At 28.7% G+C, this 22,241-nt stretch overlaps 1 pseudogene; it reads left to right on the forward strand.

Annotated features, from left to right (window-relative positions):
- Positions 1-16,553: 16,553 nt before the first annotated feature.
- On the forward strand, positions 16,554-18,214 carry LOC129286321 (anthocyanidin 3-O-galactosyltransferase 3GT6-like; annotated as a pseudogene).
- Positions 18,215-22,241: the final 4,027 nt, after the last annotated feature.

A 22,241-nucleotide genomic window follows, 5' to 3' on the forward strand; every position in this document is an offset into this window, starting at 1 on the left:
TATGTGTGTATATAATTTTTTTTTTTTATCAAATTCCACCATTCACCGATCTTAATTGGTTGATAGTTCATTGGGAGAATTACTGTCAGGTCTCACATAGAAAAATTAATTACTGTAAGATCCATTGATAACTGAATTAAACTACATTGATAACTAATTGTCTTATCAATGCAATTTAGTTTAATTATCAATGAACCTTGTAATAATTAATTTTTTTTGTATGGGACTTGAATGTAATTGTCCCTAGTTCATTTTCTATATCACGGGCAATGAATGCATTGAAAAATAAAAATTGGCTTAGTGGCTCACTTTTTTTTTATTTAATCAGGGAATGTCATAAGCCAAATACTCGAAAAATAATAATAAAATCTTTTCAAAATATAAAAACAATAATCTAGTCCCTCAAAATATCATAATTCTACTGAAGCCCAAAGGAACTTTTTTATCAATAAATTTTAAATTGAAAAGATTATTTTACCCTTATTGACAAGTTGTGCATGTGGTTTGTTATTTTGAAAACTTGTTTTTCAATAATATAAATTACACTTGACTAATTATAATTTCTTATTCAACTCTTATGATTTACAAAATAAAAGTTGTTATTATTTAAGCAAAAGTTATTATTGAGGTTTGTTTTTTAATAGCAAAAATTACACTTGACAAGTTATGATTTTTTATTCAACTCTTGCGATTTACATAATAAAAGTTGTGATTTCTTAAACAAAAGTTATCATTAGGGTTTGTTATTTTTAGTAAGGGTAAAATAGTTTTTTTATTTTAAAATTTATTGACATAGAGGTCTTTAAGGACTTCATTAAAATTATGATATTTTGAGAGACTATATTATCATTTATATAATTTGGAGGGATTTTATTGTCATTTTTTCAATACTCACTCCATTTTTTATTATAAAAAACTGTCATAGGTTTTATTATCTATAAGATTAAAATATATAAAATTCTCTTGAATTTTAAAGTAGTTACACAAAAATTTCTTAGCTTTAAAAATTTAAAATTAACCTTTCTAATTGATATATCATATTAAGAAAAGACACGTAGCAACTTATGTGATATCCTATATGTAAGTTAATAATAATTTTATCAAAAATATTAGTGGTGCACATTTTTCTTGTTTTAAAGTATAAAGTTCTATTTATATGATTCCTCCTTAAGTTTTGTTAAAAAATAATGAAAATATTTTTCTTATCCAATGCTATATGTATTTTATTAATCTAATACGGCAAAATCTCTTAGTAAGATAACATAGTTATTAACTGTAGGGACCTAAATAAAATGTTGTGGTGGTTAATTTCAAATGTTTAAATATGATAGGAGTTATGTGTAACTACACTGCATCAAAAAGTTTAAAATTTTTTTATATATTTTAATCTATTTTTATTTTAAGAGAAACTGCAAAATTCAAGAAGCATTTATTGTTATTATTTTTCAAATTGCCTCTTGTAAAATTTAAAAGTTTATAGTTTTATTTTAAAAAAGCAATGTTGTACATTATATTTAATAAGTTTTATTAATATATATAATTTTGTTTAAAAATATATTATAAACTGAGATAGAGATAGTAATATTAAATTTCACTTTGTAAAGGAATAATATTATAGGATTTAAAAATAAATTAAAGATAAAACGACTTTATTTCTACATAAAATAGCTATTAAAATATATGCAAAGTATAAATTAGGTATTTTCACGAAAATTTTAAAATTACTTTATCTCATAAATTTATCACCAAAAGGCTAACAGGTTGGAGGAAAACCAACGTTGGTCCGCCTCTGAGATTTGGCACCACATCATTTAAATCTAGAAAATTTAAAATTTGAAAGAATTATAATAAAATCTGAAAATAAAAAATTTATAATAATTAAATGGTCAAAAAAAATTTTAAAAAATAAATTATAAATAGTGATTCAAACAATTGCAATCAAGTTTCAATTATAAATTAAGAATTATATTTAAAATTTAAATGTTTTATTTATAATTAAAAATTTTAAATTTATAAGTGTCTAAATCAATATTTATAACTAATTTTATATTAAAATTTTACTATCATAAATTTATTATTTTAAGATTTTAATGCCATTCTTCCTTATTAAAGTTTGGATCATGGCTGCTTTGTCCTTCCCTACTTAACAAATTAGTTCGACATGTAGCTATCAATCCCAGGCCTTTCCTATTTAGACAGAACCAAAGTATAGTGTCTTGTACTCTGTAGGACCATAAATGTCTCGTCTAGTCCAGGTCTTCAATATATACTTCCCCTCATCCAATTTTATAAGTAGGGAGAATTTTTTTTATTTATAAATTACTTTATTAAATTTTTATTATAAATTTTTTTAATTTTTTTCATTAAATGTTAGAAATGAAAAATATATTATTAAAATATATATATTTAATATGATCAAAGTTTAGAAATTATTACATTTTTAGACAAAATTAACAAGTTTTGAAAAAAAAATATTTCAATAAAATATGTTAAAAGTAATTTATAAATATAATCATGAGAGTCTTCCTCGCTTTTCTTTCTTCACATTTGTAGCTTGAAAAAAATTTTAATTAAGGACCCTTGACTGAATTTATTAAAAAAGAGAACCCCAATTTTTTTAAAACTTCGCTGAAGGATCTGTACAGAATTTCTGCTGAATTTGTAATGGAAATAACAAATTTCCCTCATTTAAATAAACAACATAAATGACCTGTTCGTTCCCGTACTGTATATTATTTATTTACTTACGGAATATTATTCACTTTCTTACTTCACTTGTTTATAGCACTAGTTTCACTTGATTTCATTTCGTGTTAGTTTCATAATAAGACGACTTATTCATTCCAATACTGTATGTTGTTCATTTACTTACATAATATTTTTTCATTTCCCTACTTTACTTGTTTATGACCCTTGGAATGAAATTAAGTGAAAGTAGGCCTATAAACAAGTGAAGTAAGAAAATAAACAATATTCTGTAAGTAAATGAACAACATACAGTATGGGAATGAATAAATCCTTTATGTTGTTCATTTAAATGAGGATAATTTTATCATTTTTGTTATAATTTAACAAAAATTCTGTACGGGTCCTTTAGTAAAGTTTTAGAAATTTTGGGGTTTTTTTTTTACTAAAATTTTCCCTTGTATCTTTATCAATTATCTGATAACTTCTGCCACATTTTAGTTAAAAAATTTCAAACTATCATCTTTTCCTTTTGTTTTTTTATGCAGGACCATGTATGTCTAGTGAGTAGTGATCTTCTAGGCCATATATTTTCCTTGCTTTTCTTTCTTCTAGGCCATATGTTTCATTATTTTTAAGGTTATAAAATATACAATACTCCCTGTTTTGAAGCAGTAAACACAAAACCTTCTCATATTTAAAAATTTAAAATTAACTTACTTAACCTTTTATTTTTATTTTTTATCATAAATTCTTCTACTGTTATTTTTTTAGTTGTATCTTACTAGTAGTAATAGTCATGTTATATTAAAAAAAAATACACATAGTTGCTTGTGTGAATTATATTTATCTTCAGATAAAACCCCATGCATCCACCAACTTCTTATATGGAATAAAGGATACTCCTAGACTATTGTCTAGAACCTCACATGAATTATAGGCCTCGTTTGAGTTATAATATTAAATTTTACTTTGTAAATACTATAATATTATGAAATTTAAAGATAAATTATAAGAAATATTATAATTTAAAGATATACTCGTATCTCTTGTATTTTTTTTTCCAAGGCTAGCCGAAGCTAGAGGGGGTTATAAGTTACACAGGAAGTAACCCGAAAAATCAGTAGAAACAAACCCCTACTATAGTCAAGCATTAACAAATGATCACATTCCCCTAGGAGGGTCAGGAAGTAGCATCAACTCATTTGAGTACCCACAAGCCATAAGAGCCAAAAAATCTGCATAGGACAAAGCCTCACGTGGAGCATAAAGAAGCTTAAGATCTTTATGATTAGATATCAAATTTTACACCTCAGATATTTCCTCATAATAGATGAGTAGTATGAACTCCTCGATAAACATAGGAGATGGCTTCAAGTAAATCAGAATATATAATTGCCTGTTCAAGGTTCAGGCTCAAACTCAGTTGTGTACCATACTTTCCTTCAGAGAAAGCCACTTACCCACTTTCCTTCAGAGTTTTGAACTAGTCCACCACATGCTGAACAAAGTTCGGACTGAAGTGTAGAAGTATCAACATCTATTCTAAGTGTCCCATGTGGTGGTAGAGTCCATTTATATCTATACAATTCATTGGTAATACCATACAGCAAATTGAGGATCTGTAAATCTCTCTCTGCCATCAGTTTCCTTCTGCAAGCATGTAAGAAATTTCCTATGTTGTATTATGTTCCTTCAAAAACTTCCTTGCATCTATGCGTCCACAATGACCAACAAACTTGACCAAAGACTTTCACACATAGGCATTTTTGGACTTGTCTACCACTAATATGATGCTTTGTATTCCAGTCTATCTATTCCTGCAAGCTGTACGAGAAAAAGTGGTCATGAAAAACAAGATTTATAATTTCCTTCCATGTGTTTTTTGCTCTCATGCAATCTCTCAAAATATGTATAGTGCTCTCCTTACTGCTACATTGGAAAGGACAATTGGATCAAAAGTAAGCCCTCTCTTTGCTCTCATAAGGTTATTAGGAAGTCTCTCATGTAGGGCCTGCCAAAAGAAGAATTTTACTTTTTTAGGTAAAGCCCATTTCCATAGATATTTCCAAACCAAACTTTGACTAGCAGTCACATTTCCTACTAGGAAATTATAAGCAGACTTAACTAAACTTACCATCACCACTTGCTTTCTACCAGACACATCCTCAAGTATGCTAAGACAAGGTTGGACAGTGGATATATAGATAACTATATCCATAGAGAAGAATTTAAGTAAAAACTCTCTGTTCCAGGCGCATGAAGGAAGAATAAAGTCACACACCTCAGTATGTGGGTCGAGATGATGATCCCTTCCTAAAACATAAGTAATCAACAGTTGCTCCAGCGAAGCCTAATGATCCCACCAAAAGCTTGTTGTAGTACCATTCTTAACTTTTCTTTTGACCCTTGCATGAAGGTTTTCCAGACTTTACAGATACCATTCTAAGTATGAGATGCTGATTGTTTTTTGATCACCGTTGTGTATTTACCTGTTCCACATTTATATTTTGCCTTTAAGCATTGCACCCATAAATACTCAGGCTTAGTGAGTAGAGCTTAATAGAGTTTTATATTGAAGGCTCTATTCTGGGTGTGAAGATCTTTTATGCCAAGCCCTCCCATATGCTTGTGTTCTTTTACTTTGCTCCATGAGATTAGATGAAGCTTTCTTTGATCTTCTCTGTTAGTCTAAAGAAACTTCCTATAATATTTCTCAATCTCTATCAAAATACCTTTAGGAATCAAAATGGCTTGCATAAGTTAAGATGGAAGGGAAGAAATGACAGATTTAATTAAAATTGTTCTCCCAACCATAATGAGATAGGTACTCTTCTAAGAAGATAATCTTTGGTGAACCTTCTGGAGAAGGGGAAGGAACATACCTTTACTGACTTTCTTATGAAGAAGAGGGACGCCTAAATATTTACCAAGGTCTGAAGTTAGTCCAACTCTTAGATTTTAACTTAGCTCTGAGCTATGTTGGCAACAAACATTCCCAGAGCAAAACAATTTAGTTTTATTCAAATTCATATGGTGCCTTGAAGCTTTACAAAAAATTTCCATGATCTATTTAATCAAGGATGCTTGATCTAATGATGCTTCAGCAAACAGAATGAGATCATCAGCAAAGAAAAGATAGGAGATTTGTGGCCCTTTCAAGGACAACTTTAAGGTTTCCACCTTTTAGTCTCACACAAATGATGAATCATCATACCCAGATGCTCTATACACAGCATAAAAATATAAAGGCTAAGTAGGTCACCTTGCTTAATCCCTCTTGAAGGTTTAAATTCAGGGGACTGCTTACCATTCCAATTCACCTTCATTGAGGCTATACTAATGCAAGCCATTATGACATTTGTGAGGTGTTCTCCTAGACCAACACATCTAAGAGTATGAGCAATGAAATTCCAATCTAGGCGATCATAAGCTTTTTTGAGGACTACCTTTATCGCCATGTAGCTCCTACGTCTGTCCTTTTTCCTCATCATATGAATAGCTTCTTGGGAAATGATGATGTTATCACTACTTTGATGACCCGTAATAAAGCTATACTAATTTGGCTTGATCAAGAAATCCATATGCCCCTTAAGTCTGTTAGCAAGAATTTTAGTCACAATCTTTAGGCTCACATTACAGAGGAAAATGGGTTTGAATTCTTTGAAACATGAAGGTTGATCAACCTTTAGAATTAAACAGATGTTGGTTTGATTGATCTCTTCAATTCTGCAAGGATTAGAAAAAATTTCTTTCATAAAACTATAAATTTTTCTTTAATGGCTTCCTAGTGAGTTTGATAAAATAAGGAAGTTAGACCGTCTGGTCCTAGAGCTTTAAAGGCATCAGTGATTTCTTTATGGATGTCTTGCAAAGTCAGAATAGATAGGCAAGGGAATGAGCTAGGGATGGTTGTTGGATCAGTAAAGTGTTCATCTTTAGTGTATAACCTTTGAAAGAAGTCTGCAGCCATGGTTTTCAAATTTGTTTGATCAAAAATCCAGTCACCTTGTTCAGATTTTAGAGCTTTTATTCTTTATTTCCTCTTTTAGATGACAGTAGCAATATGAAAAAGTTGGTATTTTTGTCCCCCCATTTCAGCCATTTATACCTGGACTTTTTTGTACCAAATGAGTTCTTCTGGACTAAAAGCTTATGGTACTCCTTCCACAATTTAGGTTTAAGTTTTCTAAGCCCATTTTTATCATTTCTCCTTCTAGTCTTATCAATGCCTTTAAGCTGCTTAATTATTTCTTTTTTCCTTCTTGGTATACTCCTAAGGTTATCATTGTTCCATTTAATAGCCTCATTTGTAAAATATTTAGTGCCTTCCACCCATGATCTATCCTTCCAAGAATTCCCAACAACTTGCTCAAAATTTCTCTCCACTGACCATACCACATTATAAATGAAAGTAGATTTATAGGAACCATTATTATTACCCAAAGATTTTGCTATAAGAGTCAGTGGTCAGACTTATACTTGAGGAGATTAAAAGCCTAATGATGCTGAAACTTGAGGGCCCAGGAAAGATTACAAAAAGCCCAATCCAGTTTTTCTTGAATACCCATTCTTTCCCAAGTAAATTTATTTCCAATGACAGAAAAATCAATAAGTCCACAAGCAGAAAGACAATGATTAAAGCTAAGCATGCTCGAGTCACTTGGAGAGGCACCACCTAATTTATCACTTGGTGACTTAAAAGCATTTAAGTCGCCTAAAAAAATCCAAGGTTCAGTTATGTCAGCTACCAAACTTTCAAGATGTTCCCAGAGAGAGATCCTATGGAGTTCCTGAGTCTCACTATAGACAAAAGAGGCCATCACAACATCCTTCGAAACCAAATCTGTAATTTTACAATGGAGAAGTTGAGGACTAGAGTTGATGTATTCAATAGAGAAATCAAACTCCCTCCAAAGAACCCAAATTCGCCCAGTAAAACCAGTAGCTTCCACTCTGATCCAATTTGTAAACCCAATTTTCTAACAACACGATCAGCCTTTTTTCCACTGATTCTAGTTTCTTATATTTTTTCACAATATCTTTGATCAAAATAGGGAATTCGTTCCCCCCAGCACCTCGATAATTCCAAGAAGAAACAATCATAAAAAAATAATTAAATAGAAGATTAGAGAAAATACGCTTACTGTGTATGAGTGCCCTTTCTGGAAGTAGCTCCTGAATTAACTCACTGTAACTTGCAATTTTCCCCAAATATTCGGCTTCTGGTCTCTACTTTTTTGTCACCCATTATCCGTAAAGAGTTAGGGGTTCTGGGGCCTCACCTTTTTTAAAGCTGAAAGTAGTTTCTCTGGAATTGGGATATTCTCAGAATTAATTAAATTGCCACTTCCAGCTCCCTTCAGATTATTTACTACTCATCCCTATACTTTCATTCTTAGGTTTTTTTGCATGTCGGCCTATATTGAAATTACTGCCAATAACTATTGAATGGCCCTTTTGTGTAAGTTTTGGCATCTTGGATGGTGAATTAAGTCCAGGCCCACTTTTAATAGGAGTATTTAGCCTACCGTGTTTGACTTCATTATCTTTTTTCTCCTGAGGGTTTGACCGAAGATTTTCCTTGCCTTTGCCTTTTTGACTTTTGAAATTTGAAGACATTAAAGCCTCTCTTGGCTTGGTGATGTGACTACTTACAGTAGGCCCCTTTTGCCTATTTCCCTTTAGTTTTTGATTCATGTCTCGAGGTATCCCTTTATCACTATCATATTGATGCTTAGTTTCTATTTCCATGTCTATATTGGCATTTTCCTCATTTTGACCTTCTTCCTTCAACTCTGCAAGTATAGAAAATTGGGATTAAGTGATCTCCCTACCTTGCTTTCTGATATCCCTGTCTCTTTCTTTGTACTGGAAATGCTTGCTTTTCTTGGTCTCTTTCAACCTCCAAGGGTTAAGTTTGTATGGCTCAGGTGTCAACATCCAAGAGTCAAAATTTCCTCCTTTTCTTGATTTTTCTTCATTATCTCCTGCGTCAGAAATTGGGCTAGTTGTCCTTCCTTAGAGTTTTGCATACTTGAGTTTTCATGTTCATGTCTCCATGGACCAATTCGACCAAGTGCATTGTGATGGGCATCAAAAAATGGATCCCAATGCTGAACAATAATATAGTGCTGTTGAATCATCCACAGTCCTTGAAAAAGAACCTTCTGGTGTTGTGCCTTCCAATTTTCCCCATCAGTAAACTGAATGGTAAAATAATTATTAGGGAGATCAATAATCTCAAATTCTGGTATTTCCCGTATTTTAGACAGCCATCTCTTCATCGTCGTAAGGTTCATCTTTTTCCCCAAGATAGTGACAACTAAGGCATTTTTCATGGTTGGCACCATTCTTGGAACTCATCATTAGTCACAGGTATCGTGAGATATATCTTCATCATCTCTCGTATCTCTTCTGTGGGCTCTGGCATCTTCCATGGTATGTAATCTAAATCCTTGAACAAGTCATCTTCCTCCATTACAGATGCACCATTTACAATTCCATTGAGGCCCAGTAGAGAGTCTCGATAAAAGACTTTAGTTTGGATTGTTCTTGTTCAGAGTTTCTTGATGACATTTCTTTCATTGTTTGGTCGTATCGGAGACTGTCCTCTTCTTCACTTCACATATGATCGTCCATGGTAGAGTCCTCCAAGGAGTTTGTAGAAGGATTCTGCTTCTTTTTCTTGCCATTTCCAGGCTGTAGCGTGTTCACTGACCAATCCAGTGGTTGTTTACAAAGGTCCTTCATGTCAAAACTCATGGAAACGATTCTTGGCACACAATCCAAGAGAGAGAAAACTAGTAGCCGTATCTCTTGTATTTGTCAGTAATTAAAGCACCAGGGTTAACTAATATATATATATATATATAATATAATATATTTTATTTTTGTGTGAATTTTTTTCTAGGAACTTCTCTTCTCATATTATCTAATTCTCCACCCTTCCTCTCTCTCTCTCTCTCTCTCTCTCTCTGTGTTTTACTAAAATTGCACTTTACTATAGCAAAACGTGCTTTCGTTGCAACGAACATGACCTGTTCGGATTTTCTTTTCAAATTTAATTCTTTTGACTTGGGCTATAAAATTTTCATCTTTGGGCTCCTAAATTGAGCCTCCATACATGCATAAAACCCAGAATTAATACTAAAATTAATCCACTAACTTTTAATACATTTTCAAGCCCATTTTCACATACATTCATTCCTTAATCATATTTTTGCTAAAAAATTTAAATAAATGACTTTCAATTACATTAAAAATACTAATAAATTTAATAAAATATTAAAATTCATCATGATGTTTTTGACAAATTTTTTTAAAAATAAATTATAAATATTAATTTAAATAGTTGAGAGTTATGTATAGAATCTAAATATTTTATTTACAATTAAAATTTTTAAATTTGTAAGTATCTGAATTAATATTTACAAACTAATTTTATAAAAAAATTTATTAAAAACTTAACTATCATAAATTTATTGTTTTAAAATTTTAATGTGATTTTCACTTTAGTTGGGTTGAGGGTGCTTTTTATTCTTTATCTGCTTAACAAATTAGTTCCACGTGCAGCTACCATTCCAAGGCCTTTCCTGTTTAGACTTTAGACTGAACCAAAAATATATGGTTCTCTATTATGTAGCAATATTTTGAAACTTGAATCAAATATCAAATTAAAAAGAATAACTGATCATAGTTTTTATGATTTAACCGTTTTGACTACCAACATAAAAATTAAATAATAACAACATTTATATTCACAAATATATAAATAAAACATTATTTTTTTATGGTGCTAAGGATCTCAACACTAAAGGCTTAATGCATGGACTGCTAGAGTTGGAGGTGGAGGCATATCAGCATGAGCTCATGATCTTGGAGCAAAATGCTAGAGCTAGAAGCATGCCATCATGTCATAGCTTATGAACTTCCAATCTCGATACCAAAGATTGATCACTAGAGTTGGAGGCTGAAGGAGAGATCAGATATTGAATATGAGTTGTGGAGGAGAGATGAGAGATTAGAGAAGAGAACTAGAGATTAAAGAAGAGAAATTGCGAATCTGGGCTACCAAGCATAAGTTTTCTCCTTTTTTATTTTTGAGGCTTTAGATTGGGTTGAGCCACTCTAATTTTCGGGTTAACTTCGGTTCTCTTAAAACTACTCGAGTCTAACTAACATTAACCCAGTCTAAATACTCAAATAGTCTAAATGATTGGACCAAGTCGTTATGTAACATTTTAAATTTTAATCTTTAGGTGATAAATTAATTATAATAAATTTCAATGTATATGATGGGAATTTTGATACATAAGAAATTATTAAACATTTATTCAAGATTAGGAATTTAGAAAGTAAGTAAAATAATTTATTTTAAAATAAAAGAAAATTTATCTAAAATTGAATAAATTATATGAATCTATCTTCAAATATTAATAATAATGATAATGATAACATACATACATACATATAAAAGCAAGTGCACAAAAGATTGAATATTTATTTATTTATTTATATTTTTAATTTGTAATATAAAATATGCTATGTATATATATATAAATAAAAGGAAAAGAAAAGAAAGATGTGTGTGTGTGTGTGTGTGTGTGAGTACGTGTATGTGTGTGAACATCTTCATATTTGTAATTATAAAGTGAAAATATTTTGTGTGGGTGTTTATAAAAGTGTATGCGTGTTTGTGTACAATTATAAAAAAAAAAAAAAGGGAAGGCTTTGGTGGCTTTCCCCATTTCATAACTACCTAGGCTGCCAGGCATCACGCGTACACACTGCACAATTTTTCCCAGCGACAGCACAAGTGAGCAGGTGAGAAAGAGCTCGTGCGGCACCCACCGAGAAAAGTTAAAAGTAGTATAATCAGATATTTTAAAAGTGGTTTGAAGATTTATTAAATAATGTAAGTGATCTGAAATATTCATTCTATCAATTTATTTTCTTAATTTTTAGTTTTTAGAAGACAAAAAAATTTAGAGTGTGATATATTTAAAATTTTTGGGTCCTTTTGTGGCTCTAAATATATCTATAGATTTATTTTGAGATTTTAAAAAGTTTAATTTCTATACATAAACTTCTTATAAGGTTTGATGACTCATAAATTAAGGTTTGAGAATTAAAGTAAATGTTTGAGATGAATAAAAACTTTAAATCAATTCTTTTGAGTTATACAAAAATTATTAGATATATAAATATCGTAAAATTAGTCCATTAAGAAAGAAGGAGTATGAACTTAAAAGAATATTGAGTTCTTTGGGGTAGCTTTAAGGGCCTAAATAACTTTAAGAATTATAGTAGCTTTAAATTAATTCTTTAATAGTTTTAAATTATATATTAATACTTTTACATGTGGGTGTCTTTTGTAGACTCTCACTGAGAGCTCTTATTACTTAATTTACTATATGCCTACATGTAAACCTAAAGAGAACAGATAACTTGAGGTTTTTTCATATTTTTGCAAGCTTTGTGCTTGATAATGGATGTGAATAATCATAAATTTAATTATCAAAAATTTATATGTTACTTAAATTCTACTAAGCATGCTTGTAGCTTAGCTATGCATTATTGTTAGCATTTCTTTTCAAACATGTTTGTGAGTGCAAATTAATAATATTATTTTATGAAAATTATATATTATTGAAGAGTAGTTTATTTCTTTCAAGTATGTATGTAAATTGAGTTAATCGGATGAGATATTTTTATTTTTTTTCAAGCATGCTTATATGTGATATAAATGTTGTATATGTACATTAGGCATTGGGGAATGGTTGATGAAAAGATGATGATATTAATGTATAAATGAATTAGTGACCATATGATTTGCCTCCATTGCGCGCGCAGTGATTGGCCTCTTTCAGAGACCCATTTTCCAATACTTACCTAGTCAGGTTTAGAGAGAGAGAAAGTAAAACAATAACACCTTTTGTTGAGTTCTTTAAGGAGGGGAGCCATAGTCTGGGCTTGGGCTCTATACCTTTGGTAAGGTACATCTCGAGCACTGAAAAAGCTTGGTTAATCCAGCATGTGGGTTAGACCATATTTAAGCCTATGATTCTAGTCAACAAAATAAGGATGAATAGAATGATAAGGAAGATTATTGATATTGCATATTAGAATGTTATGAGTTATATTTTATGAAATTCTTATATCATTACTGAATGATTCCTATGGACACTTGTATAATTGTTGTATGATTATGTGATTGTAGTTTGTGCATGGATAGTTAAATTTTGGGGGTATTAAAATGTTAGTGCTCACCCTTTTTTTAACATTTTAGGTAAGCTTAACGAAGCAAAAAGAAAGAATCTGAAAGCTTAGGGCTTAACTTGAGTAAGCTTTAAGTCCCATTTCAATTGATAGAATAATCATTTGCCAGTATATGACTCATTTGTCATTTGGTTTGAATTTTAAAATTATTTATTATTTATTAATAGCTGAAAATGGTACTATTAGTTAAGGCCTAAGGCCATAGAAATTACATAATGAATTTATTTAGAGTAAATATTTTAATATAGAATTCTAATTATCGAGAGATTTATTAAAATAAATATTTGAATATTTATAGTGGGATGTGTACGCATGTTTGCAGGCTGTAGTAAGCCTAAACTTTTGTTAAATAAAATATTTTTTTTTAGGTTTTTTTTTATTTATTATAATAGACTCTTTTTTACCATGATAAGATATTGTTTATAGTTTTAAATAGTAAATGCAAACTCTTTCATAGCTTTTTTTACTAGTTTAATCATTTTACAAAAGACTAGATTTTAAATATTTAATTAGTAGACAAAATTTTTATAAAATTAACTCTCCTTTGTCATGATCGTCTTTTTAAAATAAATTGAGACTTTGCTTTAAATCTTTATATTATGATAGTTATTTTTATTGATTGAGTTTTTAATTAGTAAAGTACGGTGTTACATGTTGTGTTGAGCAGTCGCTGGTCGGACCGTCTGATTCAGCCTGGGGTTCAAAACACTGCTATGTAGAAGCACTATGTCTACTGCAGTCTAGGCCTTCGATATATATTCCTTGCTTTTCGTTCTTCGCATTTGTATCTTTGTCAATTACTCCTATCTAATAACTTCTGCAACATTTTCGTTGGAAAAATTTTAGACCATCAATATTTTTATTTTGTTTTTAGGAGAATTTTAATTAATATTAAGGATATAATTTAATTATTAATGGGTTTTAAAAAATGTAAAACTTTATATCACATTTCAGAGGGATTAAAGTAAAATAATTTCAAATGTAAAAATATTAAAATACCATTCACTTGTTAATTTTGTCCAAGATGTAGAATCAATAGTTGTTAATTTTTTTTATTTTATTTGTTAATTTATCAATATAAATTATAAAATTACATGACTTAACTTATCAATAATCATACAAGGCTTAAATATCAGTTATTCAATTAATTTTTCAAACAAGTAGTAACATCAATTGTTAATTTATTAACTTTACTTATTAATTTACTAACATCAATTATAAATTATTGATAGGTTTTATAATTTATAACTAATGTGAGTAAATTTATATAAGTTAAAATTTTGAAAAATATTTTAAAAAATAAATTATAAATATTATTCAAACAGTTACAAATAGGTTTTCAATTGCAAATTGAAAGTTATATTTAATTTTAAATATTTTATTTATAATTAAAACTTCTAAATTTGCAAGTGTTAGAATCAATATTAATAACTGATTTTATGAAAAAATTTTGTTGGCTGTCTAATTATTATAAATTTATTATTTTGAGATATTAATGTCATTACGCCATAAAGTTTGGGTAATGGGTGCTTTTAATTTTTTTTCCCCTTTGCCTACTTAAAAATTAGTTCGACATGTAGCTACCAGTCCAAGGCATTTCCTGTTCAGACTAAACCAAATTGTTCCGTAGAGCGATATGTATGTGTAGTCTAGTCTAGGTCTTTAATATAAAATCATAGCTTTGCTTTCTTCTAGGCCATATGTTTTATTATTTTCAAAGCTATAATATATAAAACTCTTTATTTTAAAGCAGTTATATAAAATCTTATCATCTTTAAAATTTAAAATTAGTCTGATTAATAATTTTATTTTTTATTATAGATTCTTCTACTATTATTTTTTAGCTATATCTTACAAATAGTAATAGTCATGTCATATATTAATAAAAAATGCATAGTTGTATCCAATGTAAGTTTATATAAACTTTATAAAATTTTTAGCAAAAATATATACACAAGTACTTATAATTTTTTTTCAATTATGAATTAGATTCCTGTAATTTATTTTATTTTAATTAAGTCTTTATAGTTTGATCAATTAAATTTTTTAACTCCTAAAATTAGAATCCTTAATTTTTTTTAAAAACAAATTAAGAAATTTTATATTTTTTACTGAATGGTTATATAACTTTGGAATTAATTACATAATTTTTACAACTCAAAATTTATATTATTAGGTTGTCTTTTAAATATTTTTTATATTTATAGAATTATCATAAAAATTAATAAAAATTAAGCTACGTGTTAAATCAATTTTTTTTTCAGTTTTGGATAAAATTATTAAATTAAATTTTATATAAACACTAAAATAATTTATCTCTAGGAAATTTAATAATTTATAATTAATTTTAAATTTCAAGAATTAACATATTAATAGATCAAATTACAAATACTTAATTAGAACAAAATAAACAACGGGACCTAATTCAAAATTGAGAAAAACTATAAGAACTTGTATATTAATTCACTCAAAATTTTATCCATATATTTTTTCTATGATTAGTGGTGCATATTTTTCTTGTTTTAAATGATATTTTTTTATTTATATGATTTCTCATTAAGTTTGATGAATAATAATTAAATATTTTTTTCATATCAATTATCAGGTGTCATGTGTGTCTCCTCAATTTGACATGACAAACTTTCTCATAATACTATTAAAAAATGCAAATCAATAAAATTATCTATTCCTTTTTAAAATGTTAAATTAACTTTGTTATCATTTTTTTTGTACTTTATAAAGACTATAATATTATGAAATTTAAAGGTAAATTATAAAAAAATAATTTATTTCTTCACAAAATGGCTATTAAAATTTATGCAAAGCATACATTTCATGAAAAGTGAATGATAAATATATAAAGATATTTTAAATGAAAATTTCAGATGTAAAATTACTCTGACTCATACATTTATCAGCAAAGGCTAAGAGGTTGGACGTTGGCCCGCTTTTGACATTGGGCACCACAACATTTGATTCTAGCTACTGGTCCAACGCCTTTCCTGTTCAGACTGATCTTATTGTTATTTGTATATTTTAGAAAGATTTTTAAGTCATTTTTTCAATTTTTAAAAACCAAAAGCTTAAAGCCTAATTTTTTTAAAAATTTTTATATTTTTATTGACTCCCATATGTATTTTGTACAGTTTAATTTAATATTAAATTTTTTTATAATTATATATTTTAACTATTCAATGTATTCTGCACAGTTCAAATTTAATAAAAATATAAAAATATTTTTAAAAAATTTATAAGTTAAAAAATTTTAATATGAACTATGTAAAGTATGTTTAGATAGTCAATATATAAATTTTAAAATTAAATTAGATTCTTTAAATTAAATTTAAACCCAGTTGATGATAAAAAAGATTTATTAAAATTTTTTATAATTTTTATAAATTTTTTATTTTAATAATATGAAAATAAAAAAAATTATTAAATCTGAATCAGATCTCATCATCCTGTTAGTACCAGGGTGATGACCACCCAAGATGGATCACTTCGAGTTCCAATCTCTTAACAAATGAGTTCGGCGCATCGCTTTTCTTTCTTCGTGTTTGCTTCAGTTTCAATCTAAACACAGCAACATGGCAATATCATCACCATCATCTTCAGATGAGACCAAGCACGTAGCAGTGATTCCATGGCCCTTTGCAAGCCACCTTATCACTCTCCCAAACCTCGTCTTCAAGCTAGCTCATGCTGCTCCAGACGTCGTGTTCTCGTACATCGCTCCGCCACAACACAACCATGAAGTCTTCTCCAAGCCCACCATTCCCCCCAACGTCAAACGCTTCGAGATCTCCGATGGTGTCCCCGAGGGACATGTACCGGGAGAAAACTCCATTGAAAACTTGATTTTTTCCTTAAGTCTTGCCCTCAGAATCTCCAACATGGTGTTGATCTAGCCGTGAAAAGCACAAACCTAAGAGTCACTTGCATTCTCTCGGCGTTTTGTGACTTCTTCTTTAGCTTTAGCTCAGGAAATGAAAGTCCCTTGGATCGCAACTTGGCTTTGTCTTCCGACCTCACTGTCTCCTTTTTAACATACACGTAGTTCAACAATATTGTGAGAAAAATGGCATGGAAAGTGACAATCTCGTTGATTTTCTTCCTGGTTTTGTCCCAGATGAGAGTCTCAGATTTGCCTTATGAATCGCGTGCATTTGGTGAGATGGAGACAGAATTCTCAAGGACACTAAGGTCGTTTTGGAAAGCACTACCTCAAGCCAAAGCAGTAGTGATGAACTTCTATGAGGAGCTAGATACGCCATTGTTTGTTGAAGACATGAGGGCCAAATTACAGTCTATGCTTTATGTTGGCTCTTTCTCACTCTGTCACCACATCCTTCTTCTTCTTCTTCTCCATTAATGGACCCTTCAGGGTGCTTGGAATGGTTGGACAAGCAGAGAAGTAGATCTGTGGCTTATATATGCTTTGGAACTGTGACTGTTCCACCACCTCCTGAGCTTGCAGCTATTGCAGAAGCATTAGAAGCTTGTGAATTTCCTTTCCTGTGGACAATGAAATGATCTGAAGGGTATTTTACCAGATGGGTTCGTGGAGAGGACAAGCAGGAGAGGAAAGATAGTTCCATGGGCTCCGCAAATGCAAGTTCTAGCACATGAATCAGTGGGAGTATATGTGGCTCACAGTGGTATGAACTCCATGATGGAGAGTGCTGCAAATGGAGTGCCTATGATTTGCAGGACCTTCTTTGCAGATCAAAGCATGTGTGGGAGAATGGCTTCCGATGTGTGGGGCTTTGGGGTGAAAGTAGAAGGTGGAGAGTTCACAAAGAGTGGATTGATGAAGAGCTTGGATATGATTTTGGTGCAGGAAGAGGGCAACAAGGTCAGAGAAAATGCCTTGAAGATGAAGAAGACTCTGCAAGATGTTGCTAAACCAGAGGGCAAAGCGGCTCGTGATTTAAGACTCTGGTAGAACTAATTTCCAGCTCCTAGCCAATAATTCAGCTTCTTTAAATGAAGAAAGCTCTAAGGAGACAAAGAATCTCTTACAGAGTATGCTAGGAAATAATTCAGCTCTACGGACAGGTATCCAAGAGTTCTATGTACGTGTGCGCCATGTTTTTGGAAGTGGCTTGGCTGTGAAGTGTATATCTTGAAGTGGTGTCTGTCTACCTGTATTTGTTGTTTAGAGACATAGTCGTATCTCTTGTATTTGTCAGTAACTAGAGCACCAGGGTTAGCTGATACATCTATATAATAACTGCATTTCATTTTCTGTGTGAATCTCTTTCCAGGAACTTCTCTGCTCATGTTATCAAAATTCTCCACCGCTCTCCTCCCCTTCTCCTTCTCTCTTTTGTTAAAGTTGTGTTTCGCTACAACGAACATTACTTGTTAAATTTTTTTTTTTAAATTTAATTTCTTTAACTTAGACTCTAAAATTTTTATCTTTGGACCTCTCAATTAGACCTTCCAACATACATAAAACCTAAAAATTAATGCTAAAATTGATTCACTAACTTCTAATATATTTTCAAACTCATTTTCACACACATTTATCCACTTAATGATATTTTTACTAAAAAATTTAAATAAATAACTTCTAATTGCATTAAAAATATCAATAAATTTAATAAAATATTGAAAGTCATCATGATGTTTTTGACAAATTTTTTTAAAAATAAATTATAAATATTAATTTAATAGTGAGAGTTATGTATAGAATCTAAATATCTTATTTACAATTAAACTTTTAAATTTATAAGTGTTTAGATTATATTTACAGCTACTTTTATAAAAAAATTTATTAAAATTTATCATAAATTTATGGTTTTAGAATTTTAATGTGATTTTCACTTTAGTTTGGGTCGAGGGTGCTTTTATTCTCTACCTACTTGACAAATTAGTTCCACGTGCAGCTACCATTCCTAGGCCTTTCTTGTTTAGACTTTAGATTGAACCAAAAATATATGATTCTGTACTTTGTAGCAATATTTTGAAACTCAAATCAGAGATCAAATCAAAAAAAATATCGAATCATATTTTTATGATTCAATTGGTTTTACTGCTGACATAAAAATTAAATAAATAATAATTTTTATATATATAAATATATAAATAAAGCATTAATTTGTCTATGACGTTTGAGATCTCTATGCCAAAGACTTGATGCGCAGATTGCTAGAGCTGGAGGTGGAGGCATGTCAGCATGAGCTCACGATCTTGGAGCAAAACGCTAGAACTAGAACATGCCATCATGTCACAACTCATGAACTTCCATCTCAATATCAAAGGCTAATTGCTAGAGTTGGAGGTAAAGGCTGGAGGAAAAATTAGGAATTGGATTTTGGTTATGGAGGAGAGATAAGATATTAGAGAAGAGAAATTATGAATCTGAACTACTGAGAATAAGTTTTTTCCTTTTTTTATTTTTGAGGCTTTAGATTGGGTTGACCCACTCTAATTTTAGGTTAACTTTAATTCTCTTAAAATTGCTGGGGTCTAATCAACATCAACCAGTCCAAATACTCAAATAATTTAAATGATTGAATTAAGTCGTTGTGTTGAGTAGTTGACGGTTAGACTGTTTGATTCAATTTGGAGTTCAAAACACTGCTATGTAGAAGCATTATGTATTCCTTGCTTTTTGTTCTTTGCATTTGTATCTTTTTCAATTACTCCCACATAATAACTTCCACAACATTTTCGTTAGAAAATTTTAGACTATCGGTATTTTTTTTTAGAAGAATTTAGTTAAAATCAAGGATATAATTTAATTATTAACGGGTTCTAAAAAAATTTGAAACTTTATATCATTCCAGGAGGATTAACCTAAAATAATTTTATAATGTAAAAATATAAATACCATTCACTTGTTAGTTTTGTCCAAGATGTAAAATATTAGTATTAATTTTTATGTTTACTTTTAATTTACTAATGTGGGTTATAAATTACATGACTTTATAATCACTAATTGAAAAATTTTTCTTTCTCCCTTTTTAAACACCAATAAAACAAGACGTAAATAACAATTTCAATATGATGTTCAAACACACTTAACATCAATTAATGAATTTTACTACAAGACTTAAATATCATTATTCAATTGATTGTCAAACAAACAGTAACATCAATTATTATTACTAGCTTTATTTATTAATTTACTAATATCAATTGTATATTACTGATAGGTCTTATAATGTATAGCTAATGTTAGTAAATTTTTAAAAGTTAAATTTTTAATAAAAAAATTTGAAAATAAATTATAAATATTAATTGAAACAGTTGCAAATAAGTTTTCAATTAAAAATTAAAAAATATATTTAAAATTTAAATATCTTATTTTTATTAAAACTTCTAAATTTAAAGTGTTAGAATCAACATTAATAACTGATTTTATAAAAAAAAATTTTGTTCGTGATCTAACTACAATTTATTATTTTGAGATTTTAATATCATTCTGCCGTAAAGTTTGGGTAATGGGTGCTTTCAATTTTTTTTTTTTTTAAACCTGCTAAAAAAATTAGTTCGACATGTAGCTACCAGTCTAAGGCATTTCCTGTTCAGACTAAACCAAAGGAGAACCATATGTACGTGAAGTCTAGTCTAGGTCTTTAATATATAATCCTTGCTTTGCTTTTTCTAGCCCATATGTTTTATTATTTTCAAAGCTATAAAATATACAAAACTTTTATTTTAAAACAGTTGTATAAAACTCTATCATGTTTAAAAATTTAAAATTAATGTGATTAACATTTTTATTTTTCTATTATAGATTCTTCTACTATTATTTTTAGTTATATCTTACTAATAGTAATAGTCATATCATATATTAATAAAAGACGCGTAGTTGCTTGTGTAACATACTATGTAAGTTTATATAAAATTTTATAAAATTTTAGGAAAAATATATGTACAAGCCCTTACAATTTTCTTCAATTATGAATTATATTATTTATTTTATTTTATTTAATTGAGTCTTTATAATTTGATCAAATAAATTTTTTAACTCCTAAAATTTAAAATCCTAAATTTTTCCTTTAAAAACAAAATTAAGAAATTTTATTTTTATAGAATGATTATAAATTTTAGAATTAACTACATAATTTTTATAACTCAAAATTTATATATTAGGTTGTCTTTTAAATATTTTTTATACTTATAGAATTTTATAAAAAATTAATAAAAATTTAAACAACGTATTAAAGCATTTTTTTAATTTTGAATAAAATTAGTAAATTAAATTTTCTATAAACAATTAAAGAATTTATGTCTGGGAAATTTAATAATTTATGATTATTTTTAACCTTCAATGATTAACATATTAATAGATCAAATTACAAATACTTGATTAAAACAAACAAATAAACTACAGGGCTTGATTAAAATTGAGAAAAAACTATAAAAAACTTGTAGGTTAATTCTCTCAAAATTTTATCCATATATTTTTTCCATGATTAGTGGTGCATATTTTTCTTGTTTTAAAGGATTTTTTTTTATTTATACGATTTCTCATTAAGTTTGATGAATAATAATTAAAATATTTTTTTCATAACAATTATCAAGTGCCATGTGTATCTCGACAAACTGTGTTATTACACTATTAGAAAAATGCAAATTAGTGGGAATTATCTATTCTTTTTAAAATGCTAAATTAGCAAGAAAATTAATAAATGATGTTAATTTGAAACTCAATTTAAAATTAATGAGTGACTATTAATCTCTCTTTAAAATAAAATAATGAGAAATTGTCAATTTTTCTTTAAAATAATATAATTATGAGGAATTTTCATATCTCTCTAAATGAGAAAATTCAACAAGAAATTAGAGAGAGATTTTGTATTCTTTTAAAATAACATAATTAGTAAGAAAATTAGCAACACATTTTTATGCCTATTTAAAAATAAGATGATTATTGAAATACCAAGTATCAGTGAGGGATTCTATCTCTAGCTAATCACTATAAAAAATTCATTTTTTTCAATGACGTTTTAATTATGTATTTACTTATTTTCATGGTAAAAAAAAAAATTAAATTAAAATTAACAAAAATATTCATAAAAAAATTATTTAATATTTACTAATATTTTTATTTTAAGTTCATTTTCTACACAAAAATAACATTTTATCAAAAAAAAACTATAAAGGGTTACATAAATATGAATATAAGTATTTTTCTGATATTAATAATTGAAAATAAAATATCATATATATGTATATTTTTATAATATATTATTTGACATATCTACATAGCTAAATAATATATATATATAATTTTTTTAAAAAAATGATGAAAAAATTTA

The sequence above is a fragment of the Prosopis cineraria genome, unplaced genomic scaffold (assembly GCF_029017545.1).
Source record: "Prosopis cineraria cultivar Desert tree isolate PC_DT_omini unplaced genomic scaffold, ASM2901754v1 PC11, whole genome shotgun sequence".
In the NCBI taxonomy this organism is placed as follows: Eukaryota; Viridiplantae; Streptophyta; class Magnoliopsida; order Fabales; family Fabaceae; genus Prosopis; species Prosopis cineraria.